This window comes from Labrus mixtus, chromosome 10, assembly GCF_963584025.1.
Source record: "Labrus mixtus chromosome 10, fLabMix1.1, whole genome shotgun sequence".
Taxonomy (NCBI): domain Eukaryota; kingdom Metazoa; phylum Chordata; class Actinopteri; order Labriformes; family Labridae; genus Labrus; species Labrus mixtus.
In genome coordinates this window covers 1,883,505-1,902,372 of record NC_083621.1, presented here as the reverse complement: position 1 = coordinate 1,902,372, position 18,868 = coordinate 1,883,505, and positions in this window count along the sequence as shown.

The window sequence follows — 18,868 nt, the reverse complement described above, 5'->3', positions numbered from 1 at the left end:
AGTCAAAATAAACATTCTCAAATATCTAAGAGGATCATTTAGCTAGTTTAGATTATTTCCAAGGACTGTGTGGGCGTGGCAGCTCATGTTTTGATTGACATATGCCTGTGGCTCAGTCGTCGTCTCCCAGCTGGAAGGTCGGGGGTTCGATCCCCAGCTCCTGCAGCCACAAGTCCGATGTGTCCTTGGGCGAGAGACTTAACCCCAAGTTGCTCCCACTCGGCGGTGTATGCATGGGATTAGTTACTTCTGATGGACACTTTACCCAGCAGCCTCTACCATCAGTGTGTGAATATGGAGGTGTGACCTGCAGTGTGAAAGCACTTTGAGTAGTCAGAAGACCAGAAAAGAAATCTACAAGCTCATAGTCCATGTCAATCAAAAATCGCCCCCATGCATCGTGCACCTGCACAATGAACGGGAGTGAACGCATCAACCAGATCAGGAGGATCAGGGGCAGTCCAACAGAGATTCTCAGGAGCGTATATGTGTGAAAACGACTTGACTTAAGGTTGTATTTGTATCCAATCATATGAAACACATGACATCACCTTTTCATTAAGTATCACGACGAGGAGAGCCGACACAGCTGCTGTTTTGACATCTCGCTGTGTGGCGAGCACCTCTCAGTTATTATTCGCTGACTCACTGACTAAACATTGGATGATTTGGTTTAAATTGGCCCCGTGTAACGATGTTATAATCACTAATAATCGCCGTGTTATGGTGAAGTCTGGATCCAGCACATGTGGCTGTTATTAAACAAATGAAATATCAGTATAATAAACACAAAAAGATGTGTTTGATCTGGCTTAGAATGTGAAGGGACTGATGGTGTTATATGTTTGGAAACTTTAGACTTTAAAGATGGACGAGGGCTCCGACTATCTGTTCTAACAAACAAGAAAGGCTTTAAAGAAATGAGGAGAAATGTCTGACTATGAAACCAGCTTTAAACGTACAAGATGTCGAATTATAAAAGTGTTTACATTTAAATATCTAAATTGATAAAAAAATGGACTAAACTTATTTTATAAATTATTTTTTGTTGAGTTCTCACATTACATCAAACATTTCCAACGGTTTTCAAAGACTGAGAAGTCTGTCATTTTATAGTTGTAAATGGACGTGTCTCGGCCGTCATGATCCGCCGCCATGACAGACACCGGATGTTTATCGTTGCCATGGAAACACTGCATGTTACATCAAAGACCGCTGCATAAAGAAGTGTGAGCTGCTACGGAAAGCTGTCGTACTGTTGCTGTTTGTGCTGCTGTGATAAAAACGTCATGTAAATTATACTCGGATACATTAACTCTTCTGTAAACATATTCTCTTCCTCAGGTCGATTTCACCTGGTCGTCATGACTACGGTCATCTAAGAGTTTGTTTTCATTTGGGGTGGTAGCAGATTGAATCACTCCCATGATTCCCCTGGTGGTGGAATCTACATATACAATCATCCTCAGAAAGACAAAGCAACATGTTGTTTGCATGTTTTTCTCTTTATTGTGATCTTGTAGTTCTCCTGTGATCTTGTAGTTCTCCTGTGATCTTGTAGTTCTCCTGTGATCTTGTAGTTCTCATGTGATCTTGTAGTTCTCCTGTGATCTTGTAGTTCTCTTGTGATCTTGTAGTTCTCCTGTGATCTTGTAGTTCTCCTGTGATCTTGTAGTTCTCTTGTGATCTTGTAGTTCTCTTGTGATCTTGTAGTTCTCTTGTGATCTTGTAGTTCTCCTGTGATCTTGTAGTTCTCCTGTGATCTTGTAGTTCTCCTGTGATCTTGTAGTTCTCTTGTGATCTTGTAGTTCTCCTGTGATCTTGTAGTTCTCCTGTGATCTTGTAGTTCTCTTGTGATCTTGTAGTTCTCCTGTGATCTTGTAGTTCTCCTGTGATCTTGTAGTTCTCAGTTTCAGATATGGACCCAGTGGGCAGGACGTGCGAAAAAAGAAGGACGTAGCAAAACCATGGCGCGGACTATGTGGAAATTGGAAGTCAGAGGGCAGAACAAACACCTAGCTGTGGGAGTGTCACCCACCTGTGGGAGGGGCTACTGCCCTTTGTGATGTCATGAAGGGAAAATCTCCAAACGGCCTGTTTGAGCACACATTTTCTGAAAAGTGGAGCAGGCAGAAGACGGAGAGGATGGACTTTTCTCATCATTGGGGGGTTTGTAGACGGACTAGAGACACATATTAGTGTTAGAGGAACATGGGGAAGTGGATTTTACAGAATATGTGACCTTCAAGTTAACACATTTTGATGACGGAAAAATAATCACTCCAAGAAAATTCAAATCAACACAACCTCAGTGAGTAGACAGGTTTTTGTTTTGCTGACATGCGAGCTGACAGTCTGATCCCTAAAAGTCATTATGGAGCTTCACTGACTCCACCTTAAATCCTCAACATTCCTCGCTGCTATTACCTTCACAGAACTCACCACAGCTTAACATTAAGCCAGAGAGACAGGTGTCACTTTAATGAAAATTACATTTCAAACCATTTTTCTCCTCCAGTTTCCAGAATCAAACCGGAGCTTTAAGCCGACTGTCAGTCTGTGAAGTTACCACTATCTCTTCTAAAAACTATTATCTCTATTAAAGGCGAACAAGAGGCGTCAGAAATCTACTGAATGAAAACACGGGACGAGTTAAACCATCTGATCCAACACCGCCTGTGAGGTTTCAAATGTATGTGTTGTTTGTGAGCGGAGGGCTTAACATAAGGGCCGAGATCATGATATAGGTCACCTAGCTAATGCTGGCACGAGACGAGGTGCACGCCCCTGGAAACGTGACCAGACTCCTGAATAATTCACATGTTCATGTAAAGGGATAGCCCGGAGAACTCACTCTTTGCAGAGCTCCAGGACATACATTCAGGGTGCTGGCGAGGATGAGAACATAGGAACTGTTGATGGAGTTTGAATGAATAGAGGAGACTCTTTTAAAAACACATTTAAATATTGGTGTGATACTACAGCTGGAGAAGAGGAACAATATTAGGCTGTCAACATTAACGTGTTAAAGGAGAAATCAGTAAGATGTGTAGTCAGTAAAATGATAAAGTGATCTTACTATCTGATCATTAAGGAAACATGTTGAAGTGCTGGCTTCTCTGACAACAATGCAGCAGCCAGTATGTCCTCCTTCTAACTTTAGATTCTGCTCCTGAATGCTCTGGATTTCTTTGGACCAGAGAAGGTAGGCGCTTTTAAGGACACCCCCGACACGGCCGTTTTGGACGCCCCTCGATTTGCCAGATATGAGAGCAGTTATCAGGTCAACAGGTGTTGCAGCGATGGAAGCGGGCAAGAGAAGTGGTTCAGATAGAAATGATTGTACCCGACCTAAAAAGCCTCTGCATGTTTCTAATAAGCTCCACGAGCAGAAACGTGCTCAAACTAGGATCAATATTGGAGATGCTTTTGAAAAATGGAGAGAGGTTAGAACACAGAAAGGTTTACAGACCCATGCAGAGTGTGTCCTTATCCTTCTCCCTGCATCTTATCCCATCTCTCCCTATCCCATTTTTCCTTTGTAATATAACAATGAGTAAGGTCTTTTGTGTCTCGAGACAACACTACAAATACAGTTCGATCGATTGATTCCTGTTGGTTTGGACGTTTGGAAAGTGCTCAAAGTTAATGTTGTAGTCAAGACCACATTAACCGAGACCAAGACATACCAAAGACCGGAGTGCTTCTAGACCAAGACAAGGTCGAGAAATTCAGGTATCGAGACCGAGTCAAGACCAAGACCATAAATATCTCTGAAAAATCATCATCTGGTGTTTAGGGGGCGTGTCACTCACTTAGACCGTAACACAGGGAAGGTTGCGGCCGTAACCAGGGGATAAAAATCAAACTACAAATGAACTGAAGTTATTTGTTCTTTTAGAAAGAGGAGTTTTCCTTCTAATCACAGAGATGACGTAGAAAAATAACCGATCAGTCGTGGTCCTGATTTAAAATCCGGAGTCCACCCAGACTGAGACCGAGACAAGACCGAGACAAAGACGGATTTCGAGTACTACAAAACTACTCAAAGCAGAAGAAACGATGACGTACATTTGCAGCTCATTTTATTTTCCATCGTAGAAGTTTGAATTCTGCGGTGGAGGGACGTCAGACAGCTTTACATTGTGTTCATACGTTATTAATAAGCTGGTTAATTATTAACATGTTTGTCCTGGTTAACTCTGACCTTTAGGTATTTGAGTCACAGTAAAGAATGATGTCACTCAGGGCCTAATTTAACACGTGTTTCGCACACACACACACACACACACACACACACACACACACACACACACACACACACACACACACACACACACACACACACACACACACTTATACACCGCAGAAAAAGAAGCCCGAGAGGTGAGCACAGAGGTAAGCAGACTCGGTCACACTCTGACACCTGAGACTTCCTGCCATTGTGATTGTGAGGCCAGAGATAGCTTCTAAACCACAGCGACACGTGCTGAACTCGGTCATCAGCTACTCACAACTCTAAGGCTTGAACTTTGAGACACAGGGAAGGACAATGACCGGTGGAGGAGAGAGGTAGCCTCATCGTGTCCACATGAAAATGATGCTTCAGAGCTGCACATTAGGAAAGAACTGAAGGTGTCATTTTACACCCACACATACCAGTGGGTTCACCAGGTTTCCATTCACACACATACCAACATGATGAACTGCTTTACACAGGGTTTGAAAAGGGCAACAATCAGGGATGGAGAGTCCTGAGATGCTTTGAGAAATGTAGATTACATGAATTTGAACAATACTGTAAAATCCTGTAAAATCCTTTTTTAGAGGGGGTTTCCCAGAGAGAATAAAGGTTTAAAGGTCACATATCCTCCTCCTCTTCAACCAGTTAAAATAAGTCTCAGAGCTCCTCAATACATGTGAGTAGGGGTGTAACGGTACACAAACATTTCGGTTCGGTACGGTTCTCAGTTTAGAAGCTTCGGTTCGGTACATTTTCGGTACAGTAAAGGGACCTGATGCAACACTTTTTTTTCTTTATTAGGAACATTTAGAATTTCCCTTTTACACGTTGGGCTAAGTGCAGCATCGACAGTTCAGACTTGTACACCTGCTCAGGTTACTTTTTAATAACATTTTAAATTAAACATTGTAAAATAAATAAAAAATAAACTTATACTGCATCCTTCAACCAAAAGAGTCTCCAATAAATAAAAGATATGAATGAAGTAAAATATTTTAGAATGAAATGAAGTAATTAATATAGCCTATATGTAAAAATAACCCCTAACCCTAACCCTATATGTAAAAATATTTATATTTAATTACACTTCCACCTTTTAGTTTATTAAGGCAACAGTTTTTTGAATGCCCTTTGAGCACATAATAAACATAATCACATCTGGGACAGTTTCATCTCAGAACTATTAATATTTCACTCTGTTGATATAAGAACTTTAATGGCATTTGTTTATGTCTTTGGCCCGTTCAGAATTATTAGCAAAAGTCTGTCTGTTGGGGAGGGAGGTGTTCATTCTATCATGCTGCAGGTTATGCTCCCACACAGACGCGTCTCCCCTTTCACGCAGCAGCTCTGTTGGAGCGGGATCATCGCTGAAAGTGAAAACGAAACTTAAGAGTAAGTCCGTAAAAAGAACTCCATCCCGGTTATATTCAACTGTCCAAACCGACAGGACTCGAGGAACTAGTAATCTGCACAGTTTATGTTTGAACTTTTTTACAAGTTACTAACTAAAAGGTGTGTCCCATACCAGCGACCGCAGCATGCCTTCACACTGAGGTGTGCCTCCACTTTGCGGTCCGTGTGGGAACACAGATTAAAGAACTTCTGTTCCGCGCGTACTCGGATCGGTCCACGTGCGGACCGGACCGAAGGCCCTGTACCGAAACGGTCCGGTCCGAGTACGTGTACCTTTACACCCCTACATGTGTGTGAAGTCTCTAGTTCTATTTCAGCCCTGCTCAGAACAGGCTGTTTCTGTGTCTGTACCTTTAAATATGTAAATGAGCTGTGTCTGACCACACCCCCTCTCTGGAAGGGCTTGGGTGTACTCGGTCTTTCTCGTTCCATGTCCTATTGTTTACGGTGAGAAGGCAGACTCAGAGGGCAGAACAAACACCTAGCTGTGGGAGTGTCACCCACCTGGGGGAGGGGCTACTGCCCTTTGTGACGTCATGAAGGGAAAATCTCCAAACGGCCTGTTTGAGCACACATTTTCTGAAAAGTGGAGCAGGCAGAAGACGGAGAGGATGGACTTTTCTCATCATTGGGGGGTTTGTAGACGGACTAGAGACACATGTTAGAGTTAGAGGAACATGGTGAAGTGGAGTTTACAGAATATGTGACCTTTAAAGGTTTGGATGATAATTGGTTAAAACTTCAGTCAGCATCTATTACAAGTGTATAGATCTCATGTGCTAATGTTTGGCTGCAGTAGAAAGCCCGTCTGTCCATCTTGACCTGCAGGAGCTGAAGGATGTTACGAAAGAGACACAAGCATTGACCTCCCTCTGACCCCGAGCAAGGACCTGAATTTGAATATCGAAGTCACGCACACACAGACACACACACACATGCAAATCAAAATGTCACAACATGTGGAGTTATAACAGCATGCGACACAAACACACACACACACACACACACACACACACACACACAAACACACACACACACACACACACACACACAAACACACAGGTATTTAGATTTTCTCTATTGCAACTAATATGACTCACTGTAATTAGAAGACACCTTCAGTCTGGGTTGTGTTGTCAGCATGTGTGTGAGTAAGAGAGACAGAGAGAGAGAGAGTGAGAGAGAGAGAGAGAGTGAGAGAGAGAGAGAGAGAGAGAGAGAGAGAGAGAGACCACTGAAACACAGACTCTACCAGCTTCCGAGCAACTGCTATTGACCAACCATGGAAACGATTTGTGAATGAGACGCCTGAAAAAAAACACACACACACACACACACACACACACAAGTCTGCAGGAACACACAGGTATTTACACAAACATAAACACACACACACACACAAGCCCGCAAACAAACACCTACCTCACATCCGCACTGCTGAAACTCAGACTGCATCCAAATGGTCAGTTCTAGCAGAGGTACTAACACACACACACACACACACACACACACACACACACACACACACACACACACACACACACACACACACACACACACACACACACACACACACACACAGAGACTCTTGTCCTGAAACAGCCCTCTCAGCGGGGAATGGGACAATTTTGCTCGGTCTATAAAGGCCGCTTTGTGTCCTGACTATCTACTAAACACACACAAACACACCTAATGACTGCTTTGTGTCCACGTTTAAAGACACACTCACACATCAACACAGAGACCAGCTGCTTTGTACCCTCATTACAGAGCCGTTTGGGCTCTGGCTACTTGGGGTTGCAAAAACTGGGCGAGCAGTCAGCAGCTAGTCTTATAGCGCCAATGGCAGAAACATGTACAGAAACACGCACTCCTGATGGCTCGGTACAATGAGCATTTTGTGTTTTGTGGTTAACCCAGTATCAGGGATGTTTTTTCAGAGGGCCTACAGGTATCCTCCGGTCAGAAGAAGTGATGCATTAAATCTGAAACATAGCCCAGTATCTCCGTAGACTAGAAACATAGAGAGCTGTGTGACTTTGGGGGCACTCACACTTCATGCCCAATCACGTTTGACCCCTAGAGTCCAGTTTGTTTGACTTGTGTGAGTGCTCGGTGCACTTCTTTGGCCCTGGCCCGGTTGAAGAGAGAAACAATGAAGGGGATGCAAAGGTCTAGTGTTTACTCGAAAAGTGAGCAGACGCAAATATTCAGAGACTCAAAATAAGAAACAAAGTCAGTAAAGTTGTAGTCATGTTTTCCAGTGTTCTGACTCTGAGACCCTGCTTCTTGCAAACACAGTGTCGTATTACGGCATAATGACGTAGAGGTAACTGTGGCTCATGCACGGTTTGGCGTGGAGCAATTTGAGTACATGCGAGTGTTGGACTGAGAGGGGACAATCAAGCTTCGACATGATACAGAGCAACTGGGCCAAGTGTGAGTGTGTGCTCTAAAGATTTGTCATTAAGCTATTTCACACCTGCAAAAAAAAATCCAGAAAATGTCCTGGAACCTTTTGAGATGAGCTGCACATGTGAACAATAAACCCTGACTTTATCCAGCCTTTTCCAGCTGGCGCCCTCATAACATTTCTGCAGGAAGTGGAGGTGAGCCGATGTGTGAGAGCAGCAGGTGTCTCCGTGCATGTATTGAAGCAACTTTTTACACATTTCTGCGAGCCAGTATTTTTTAAAAATTTTACTCTGTAACCAAGGAATATGTTAAATTAAACGTAGCATTGAAATACAGGCAAAAACTTCCATTAAAGCACTGCCTCGTCCGCCATCGTTCTTTGATTGTAAACATTACTCTGTAAATTCTGAGGCGTCCTCTGTGTATTGCCATTTGAGATATCCCCTTAGATTGGACAGTCTCCCTCTGTGTGGGATGTGTGTTAAAGAGCAACAAAGGAAGATTTTAAAGGGCAGCAGGTCCTGAAATCATCTAGAAATGTTTAGTAGTGCATGTGTGAAAAGGATTATAGACACTTTATCGGAGTTAACTGTAAAGTGCTTTTGTGTGAAGTGAACGGGCCATGGGGTATAAACTCGTCTGCAACTATAACGTCACAAACTCAGAGAGCATGGACATATCAGGGAGAAATAATACTTAATATTCACTGAAAACTACTGCTCATTTTCAGTAATAAAAATCCCAGTGAAGTGTCCCTCCAGTCTGGCTGAAGACGACTGTTGGCCAGAGCGCCTATGACGAGGGACGGCGGCCAACAGTCTACTTTTAAACTAATTCAAAAAGTGTCACTGAGAAACATTACCAGAGCAGAGAGCGCCACAGGAGCCGGAGGTTCTCCTGTGGCGCTTTACGATGATGCAGCTTTATCCCTATTACGGCAGCAACTGAAACTTGCAGTAACGACTGTTATGATCTCAACCTGAAAGTATAGACACTGTAATCGTGGTTAGTGTGAAGCACTACAATGAAAAGAGCATTATGGGTTGAGTTGGTCGGTAGTTGTGTCTGTTTCCCTTTTTGTTTAATCTACAATTATAGAAAGTTGTATTTTTTAAGACAAGAGGATAGTATAAAAAAAACGTTTTTCCCACAGCAGGAGACTTTCCCAGTAGGACAGGAAAGGGGGGGAAATGAGGGACTCTTGAGGAAACAGAGTCCAGAGAAGCAACAGAGTCCAATCAATGCTGCGTGTAGTTGAACAGAATCTCAACATGAACTAAAGAGTGGAGAAGAACAAACTGGAGAACAGGAAACATGCAGCAGCAGGTTGATTAGAGCACGGAGATGGTAGAGGTGGCGTGCAGACAGTCTATGGTCGTGCAGCGATCACAGGGAATAAACATCACCACCCCCTCCCACTGGCTCCTCCCACTGGCTCCAGGTGATTATATCCTGCTGCGTTCTCACATCAGCTCACTCTGACTCACTCTGAATAAATACGAGGAGGCTGGAGGAGAAACTCTGTTTGTGTTCACACATGACGCTTAGCCTGCAAATATCAGGAGTTTCTCAGGAGTTTTGTGCGAGTGTGAAAGGACTATAGGAGAAACATCAACACACAAAGTTGTGTGTTAGGAGCTTCAAGGAATGGGGGGGGGGGGGGTTGCATGCAGAATGCACATCGCCATGCACTATGAAAAGCATCAGCAAAACTGGTGTAGTGGAAAATAAAACCGGAATCTTGATGAAATGAAATCTGTTTTTTTGGTAAATAAAATCACATTTCACTATCTGGAAAGTACGGTGAACAACCTATTGGACTGGGCAGGTCCTCTTCTCTCAATGATGCTTGTGGAGAGTTTTTTTTCCAGTCTTTGGTCTCTTGTTTAAGGGTTTAAAAATAACTCTTTAGGGAAATCCTCTGTTGCTTTTCCAACACGACTGTGGCTCTGTGCAACATGCAGTGTCCCTAAAGACCGTTTTTTTTTTTAAGGCAAGTTTGGTGTGAAAGAACTCGACTGGCCTGCACAGAGCCTCGACCTCAGGCCCACTGAACACCTTTGGGAAGAATTAGAGCTGATTCCGAGCCAAGCCTTCTCGTCCAACATCGGTGCCTGACCTCACAAATGCTCTTTTAGCTGAATGGGCACAACTTCCCTAAAAGGCACACTCCACTACTGGAGGAGGAAGAGGGGGGTCCGACCAAACCATGGTGGTATTGGAATGGGATTTCCAACACTCGATGATCCAAACTTCATGACATTAGGTTGGTATAGTGGCTCTCTGTAGCAAGTAAACATGCACTGCAAGAAACATTGTTCTGGTAAAATACCTTGAAGGAGCCAAAAAGGAGGCTTCAAGGTCTCTCCCTCCCCCCTCAACTTATTTATCATTTCTAAAATAAACACTTGATGCGTTGAGAAGATGTGACATGTTGGATGTGAGATCTCATTTGGTGATCTTTGAAAGTTCAAGCTCTGTATGTATGAGTCACGCAGAATAAACAGCAATGTAGGCAGCGGTGGAGGTAACCAGACAAAGAGTGAAATGCAGAGTGGCATCTACAACAATGGCATACTTTCAGCCGGTTCTGATGCTCACAATAAAGTTTGTCCATGAGTCATCGGAGGCCAAAGAAGAATTTCAAAAAGAGGTCTGAAGCATGAGAAGGAAGAACAAAAGATCCAGCTTCTGTTTGGAGTCGGTGCTCTGTTGTTTTTCTTCTACAGGAGGATATGATGACTGAATGGGAATCTCTGATAGATCTGAGTCACTCTGGTGCTTTCATGTGGCTTCTGACTGGATGGGAAACAATTCAACGCTGAACAAAGCGCCCCTTTTCTCTCCCAGGCGAAGCGACGACTGTGTTACAGCATTGACGTGTTTCAGGATTGGTTCACGCCTACTCGGCACGCATGCTTTTTCATTACACACTTTTTAGCTGCCGATCGAGCCGGAGCAGTCCGGCCGCTCAGCATCTTATCTCTGCCATCATCTTTGTGACATATTTGCATGGAATTCAGTGAAGGAAGGAAGTGAGGAGAGTCAACCCACATGAGCATGTGGCTTTAGACGAAAGCCAACTCTGCAGAAAATTCTCGATCTGGAGAGTTGAATGACAGGGTGGGATGTAAAATACCAGAAATGGGGTCATATTCAGCCCACAGAGGTCATAAGATCAGGGGTAAAAAAAATGTTGGAAACGGGAAATGTAAGTTTCATAATGGGATTCTTTGGTAGGCAGCTGATTACTTCCAGATTTCTGCATGCTAGTCCAGAGAATGGCGAGTTCGATGAGCACATGGCAGAGGCCGGCAGTGACACAATCCAGCCTGCTATGCGATCAGTTAAACTGCATCCCCATGAATCCAAACAGAAGGCTCACCACATGCATCACCACCTAATTTCACTGACACCACAATCGCCTCTGGGGAGACCGGACAAGGTGAACGCTCTCACCAGGTAGAGAGGAGACAACCCGATCCATCACGGGCTGCTGTCCCATGAAAGGGGCTTCACGGGCTGCTGCCGGAGCCAGACCACACCTGATGTGCTTTTTTCCCCGAGTCGCCTCGGGGGGCTGCAGCAGGACTGGACTCTTTTTTCATTTCACATCCATTTCTCTCCTTTTGATCAGGGACGGTGGACATGTCTGGTTAAGTTTAATTTTCTGTTTTTACAGATTGAAATAGTGTCCTGTTTGCTGTTTAAGGTCAAAGTGCCCAAAACTCGTAGTTTTATCTTAATATCTCTGTTTTTCTGTGTTTGTCAGGTGATGTAAACATGCACAGTTTGGAAGAGATGGAGAATTAAAAAGCCAGTGCTGCAGCTCGACAGAGTGTTCAATGGTGGGCGCTATTTTCCCAAACTGTTTTTAACCTGCAGGCCGGCCCTCCACTCATCAATCACATCATTCTTTATTACCATGTATCCATTAACCTGTTCTTCTTAATGTAGACAACATACTACCTCGGCTGGGAAAGGCAAACCAAACCTTTTAAGCTTGAGACAAATTGCCAATTTATAAAACCAAATTACAAAAGCAAAACACTTTCACCAAGGAAAAAACAAATGTACATTTTAAAAATCAAACACTTTTACGAGCTTTGAGACAAATTTACAAACAAAATAATCTTGCCGGAAAGGGAATGTACCAAATACTGGAAGTGATTGAGTGAGCGGTCAATAAGTTTGTTTTGACTGAAGGCTGTTAACTTTCTCAGATGGGATCCACAAATGGACCAAACCTCATCCGGTCACCATAAAGTCCATATAACACACAAACTAATGTAAATACAGTATAATGTAAAATATAAATTAATTTTGTCCTTGGTAAAAGTGTTTTATTTTTGTAATTTCTTTATATAAAATGTCATTTTAGACTTTGTAAGTTATTTTTTTACACTTCCCAGTCATCACAACATACTGTAGATCTACATTAATCACCCCACAGTTCACTAAAAGCTGAAAGCTTCTTAGTTGTGGGAAGCTGCTGCTTGAAGTTGTCGTATTTGATAGAAAATCCTCACGAGTTTGTGCTTGAAAAAATCTGATTTCTGATTTTGTAATTTATCTCAAATGTCCTCAAACATAAGGACCAAACATTACATCTATCCATCCATAAAGAAAAGGCAGATTAGTTTTAGCTCTACAGGCAATGCAATCATCACGGGGAGCTCTTTGGATTTATCTTTGTATGTGCAGAATCTGCAGTTGTGAATTACTAAGACATGAAGTATTTACCCCTGTTTATGCATTAATACACGTGACTTTTATTTCAGCATTTAGAAAAACACACTGGAGGAAAAGTCCCATCCTGGAAGTCCTCTCCTGCCCCGAGGGGATGCATGACAGAGGGATTAATGAGCTCACTGCGCTTTTCCAAACACTGATCCCAGATATCAGCGGCTTCTTCTTCTTCTCTCATGTAATCCTCTTAGGGAAGAAGATCTGAGGCTCACATTCTGAACAGAGAGACGACATCACATGATCTGTGTGCCTGACAGCCGGAGCTCTGATTCAGAACGATCTGCTCCGACAAAAAGTGGAAACGACATTTTTAGCCACTCGATAAACAAGAATAACAACATGTGGCATTGTATGACAGAGTGTGGATTTTCATTCTGCTAACAGAAGTTGATTTAGGCCACGTTTACACGAGAACGAGCATCTGAATTCAGAATCTTGTTTCATTTTAAAAACAGTTCTGTGTTCAGACGACAACGTTTTGATAACTGTGCATGCCAGACCAGTAGTTGGCGGTGTGACTTTCTAATTAAACATCACACGCATGCACACATAATCTCACTTCCACATAGCCGTGAGGGAGAAACGTGCAAAAATGGATAACGCACAAACATTTGTGTGGATGGGAAATGAGATGGGGTTGTTACTCAAAGTGAAACTACAAAGAGCGTCCCAAGAAAATGTCGACTGGGAGTGAGCAGCACAAACACATCTCAGGAGTCGGCCATTGTTGTTGTAGTCCACCTACTCACAGAAGACTCTTCAGAAGAAAAGTGTATTTTGAGACGACACAGCGATGGAACTAAAACGCCGTCGTAAGTGATCATCCAAAACGGTACAAAAGGGTTACTGTTTTCGGCCGTGTAAGGACGACCTTGTTAATACAACTTTCAGAATAAAAACATGTTGTCTCATTTCTAATGTTGTCTAACTCTTCAGCTATTTGTTGAAAACATTTCTATCCCTCACTGTCATTGATTTCATGTGGAGTAAGACTTGTTTTCCATTCACAGCTGTTGCTTTAAATTCCTCCCCGTTTTTCATGATCTCATGTTTTTGTTACTTCGAGCGGTTTATTTCTACAATTACTGTGAAACTGCAGTAAATAAGAAAAAACACATTATTCCCCACGTCGACGGTTAAAGTTCTTTGACTGTTTCAACAATGCCAACATCCGAACAACTGTTCTACTCGATCTTAGCTGGAAGTGTTGGAGCTTGAAGCACAGCTGTGCATGCCAGACACACACACACACACACACACACACACACACACACACACCCACACACACACACACACAGACACACACACACACACACACACACACACACACACACCCACACACACACACACACAGACACACACACACACACACACACACACACACATAGGCAGAATATATTTTTTTTCTGAGGATGCCAAAACCAGATTTAGACTTCCCAAATCTTGACACTGGGAGTAAAATTAAAAAGATGCTTCACTGCAAACAGGAAACAAACACTTGGTGCCGACAAATTGCCGGTTGAAGGCGGGATGTTTTGCCGCCATGTTATGTCTGCCGTGCACACACTGATGCTGAATGGGTTCTGTCCAGGCCACGCCCTCACTGACACCAGGATGACCGCGCCCTCTTTAGTCAGAGGTGCTGCTTGTCAACAGGTAAGGCATGTATCCGCTTGGGGCCCCTGTCCAGTAGGCGGGGCCCTCCGGAGGGCTGACAAACCTTAAACAATAGCAGCGGCTCAGAACTAGCAAATTTTACAATGACAGTCGGGAACCTCCCTAAAGGGGACCCCATCTGACAACACTCAAGTGTTGTTTAACTGCTGAGCGTTTCAATCTTCCTGTGTGAAGTTAAGTTGGTCACTTACATGTGCCGTTGGTGTCAGATTATTGTGATCATAATGACGATGGATGCTGGTTTTAGGGGCCTTCAGTGAATTTTGCTCAGGGCGCTAACAGACTTTAGAATCACCACTGTCTGTAGTCAATGCTTGTGTTTCTACAAGACATGCAGCAGTCCGTCTCTGGACTCTGCTGGGTACATTTCTGGTGTGTGACCGCAGCAATTAGCAGCTGTACACACAGGTTTCACAAGATCACAGGAGAACTACAAGATCACAGAAGAACTACAAGATCACAGGAGAACTACAAGATCACAGGAGAACTACAAGACCACAGGAGAACTACAAGACCACAGGAGAACTACAAGATCACAGGAGAACTACAAGATCACAGGAGAACTACAAGATCACATGAGAACTACAAGACCACAGGAGAACTACAAGATCACAGGAGAACTACAAGATCACAGGAGAACTACAAGATCACATGAGAACTACAAGATCACAGGAGAACTACAAGATCACAGGAGAACTACAAGATCACAAGAGAACTACAAGATCACAGAAGAACTACAAGATCACAGAAGAACTACAAGATCACAGAAGAACTACAAGATCACAGGAGAACTACAAGATCACAAGAGAACTACAAGATCACAAGAGAACTACAAGATCACAGAAGAACTACAAGATCACAGAAGAACTACAAGATCACAGGAGAACTACAAGATCACAAGAGAACTACAAGATCACAAGAGAACTACAAGATCACATGAGAACTACAAGATCACATGAGAACTACAAGATCACAGGAGAACTACAAGATCACATGAGAACTACAAGATCACAGGAGAACTACAAGATCACAGGAGAACTACAAGATCACATGAGAACTACAAGATCACAGGAGAACTACAAGATCACAGAAGAACTACAAGATCACAAGAGAACTACAAGTTCACAGAAGAACTACAAGATCACATGAGAAATACAAGATCACATGAGAACTACAAGATCACAAGAGAACTACAAGATCACAGGAGAACTACAAGATCACAGGAGAACTACAAGATCACATGAGAACTACAAGATCACAGAAGAACTACAAGATCACAGAAGAACTACAAGTTCACAGGAGAACTACAAGATCACATGAGAACTACAAGATCACAGGAGAACTACAAGATCACAGGAGAACTACAAGATCACAGAAGAACTACAAGATCACAGGAGAACTACAAGATCACAGAAGAAATACAAGTTCACAGAAGAACTACAAGTTCACAGGAGAACTACAAGATCACAGAAGAACTACAAGATCACAGGAGAAATACAAGTTCACAGGAGAAATACAAGTTCACAGAAGAACTACAAGATGACAGGAGAACTACAAGATCACAGAAGAACTACAAGATCACAGGAGAACTACAAGATCACAGGAGAACTACAAGATCACAAGAGAACTACAAGATCACAAGAGAACTACAAGATCACAGGAGAACTACAAGATCACAGAAGAAATACAAGATCACAAGAGAACTACAAGATCACAGGAGAACTACAAGATCACAAGAGAACTACAAGATCACAGGAGAACTACAAGATCACAGAAGAAATACAAGATCACAGGAGAACTACAAGATCACAGGAGAACTACAAGATCACAGAAGAACTACAAGATCACAAGAGAACTACAAGATCACAGGAGAACTACAAGATCACAGGAGAACTACAAGATCACAAGAGAACTACAAGATCACAGGAGAACTACAAGATCACAAGAGAACTACAAGATCACATGAGAACTACAAGATCACATGAGAACTACAAGATCACAGGAGAACTACAAGATCACATGAGAACTACAAGATCACAGGAGAACTACAAGATCACAGGAGAACTACAAGATCACAGGAGAACTACAAGATCACAAGAGAACTACAAGATCACAAGAGAACTACAAGATCACAGAAGAACTACAAGATCACAGAAGAACTACAAGATCACAGGAGAACTACAAGATCACAAGAGAACTACAAGATCACAAGAGAACTACAAGATCACATGAGAACTACAAGATCACATGAGAACTACAAGATCACAGGAGAACTACAAGATCACATGAGAACTACAAGATCACAGGAGAACTACAAGATCACAGGAGAACTACAAGATCACAGGAGAACTACAAGATCACAGAAGAACTACAAGATCACAAGAGAACTACAAGTTCACAGAAGAACTACAAGATCACATGAGAAATACAAGATCACATGAGAACTACAAGATCACAAGAGAACTACAAGATCACAGGAGAACTACAAGATCACAGGAGAACTACAAGATCACATGAGAACTACAAGATCACAGAAGAACTACAAGATCACAGAAGAACTACAAGTTCACAGGAGAACTACAAGATCACATGAGAACTACAAGATCACATGAGAACTACAAGATCACAGGAGAACTACAAGATCACAGGAGAACTACAAGATCACAGAAGAACTACAAGATCACAAGAGAACTACAAGATCACAAGAGAACTACAAGATCACAAGAGAACTACAAGATCACAGGAGAACTACAAGATCACAAGAGAACTACAAGATCACAAGAGAACTACAAGATCACAGAAGAACTACAAGATCACAGGAGAACTACAAGATCACAGAAGAAATACAAGTTCACAGAAGAACTACAAGATGACAGGAGAACTACAAGATCACAGAAGAACTACAAGATCACAGGAGAACTACAAGATCACAGGAGAACTACAAGATCACAAGAGAACTACAAGATCACAAGAGAACTACAAGATCACAGGAGAACTACAAGATCACAGGAGAACTACAAGATCACAAGAGAACTACAAGATCACAGGAGAACTACAAGATCACAGGAGAACTACAAGATCACAGAAGAACTACAAGATCACAGGAGAACTACAAGATCACAGAAGAACTACAAGATCACAAGAGAACTACAAGATCACAGGAGAACTACAAGATCACAGGAGAACTACAAGATCACAAGAGAACTACAAGATCACAGGAGAACTACAAGATCACAGGAGAACTACAAGATCACAAGAGAACTACAAGATCACAAGAGAACTACAAGATCACAGGAGAACTACAAGATCACAAGAGAACTACAAGATCACAGGAGAACTACAAGATCACAAGAGAACTACAAGATCACAGGAGAACTACAAGATCACAAGAGAACTACAAGATCACAGGAGAACTACAAGATCACAAGAGAACTACAAGATCACAGGAGAACTACAAGATCACAGGAGAACTACAAGATCACAGAAGAACTACAAGATCACAGGAGAAATACAAGATCACGTGGGAATACAGTGAAAAACGTCCAGTCAACATGTTTCTTTCTTGGAGGATGATTTGTCGTTCACTCGGTGCCTGTTTTGACGCCATGTTGATAAAGTGATGGATTATACGATCCATACGAAAACAACCATTGGGCTAGAGTGGGAGCGAACGCCTCTGACGGAACGCAAGCGCGCACGGACGATTTGGAAATTGCGGCTGAGTGTGTGTATGTGAAAACTCTTTCTCCATGCTCACAGGCCGCGCCGTTTGAATTCAAACACTGAGACACCAGTTACACCGTCGTGATGGCGCTGCTGTAAAGAGCTACTGATTCAATTTGCAGGATGAAAAGATGGCGGTATGATTCAGGGTTTTTTCTTCATTTTTAAAGAACGGATATAAAGAAAAGTTTGTGATTAAAACTCGACATAAGAAGGGTCAGACAGAGAGCAGGACGGCTCTCACGTGGACAACCAGCCCTCGCACTTTCTGCAAAAACAAAATAAACTGTTTGCATGATGATGCCCACGCAAACAACAACTTAGCACACCCAGCATATGTGACATTACAGAGATAATGATAGTGATTATAATGATTTGGACTCTGCAGAGATGAATGTTTGTCTCTTGTAGGCGGAGTACGGACATCTGAGAGGGAGCAAAGAGCATAATGTGACAGGAAGCAATCCATATAATACCTATGACAACGTGAACGAGTGCAACGAGTGCAACATGCAGTTTATGTTCTATAAAAGCGTCTGAAGGTGTTCATCATTTCTATAATTGCAGTTGTAGTTTTGAATGTATGTGAGAGAGAAACACCTGTATGTGCTCTCTCACTTTGTTTACTTTAAAAGCAAAAGAAAC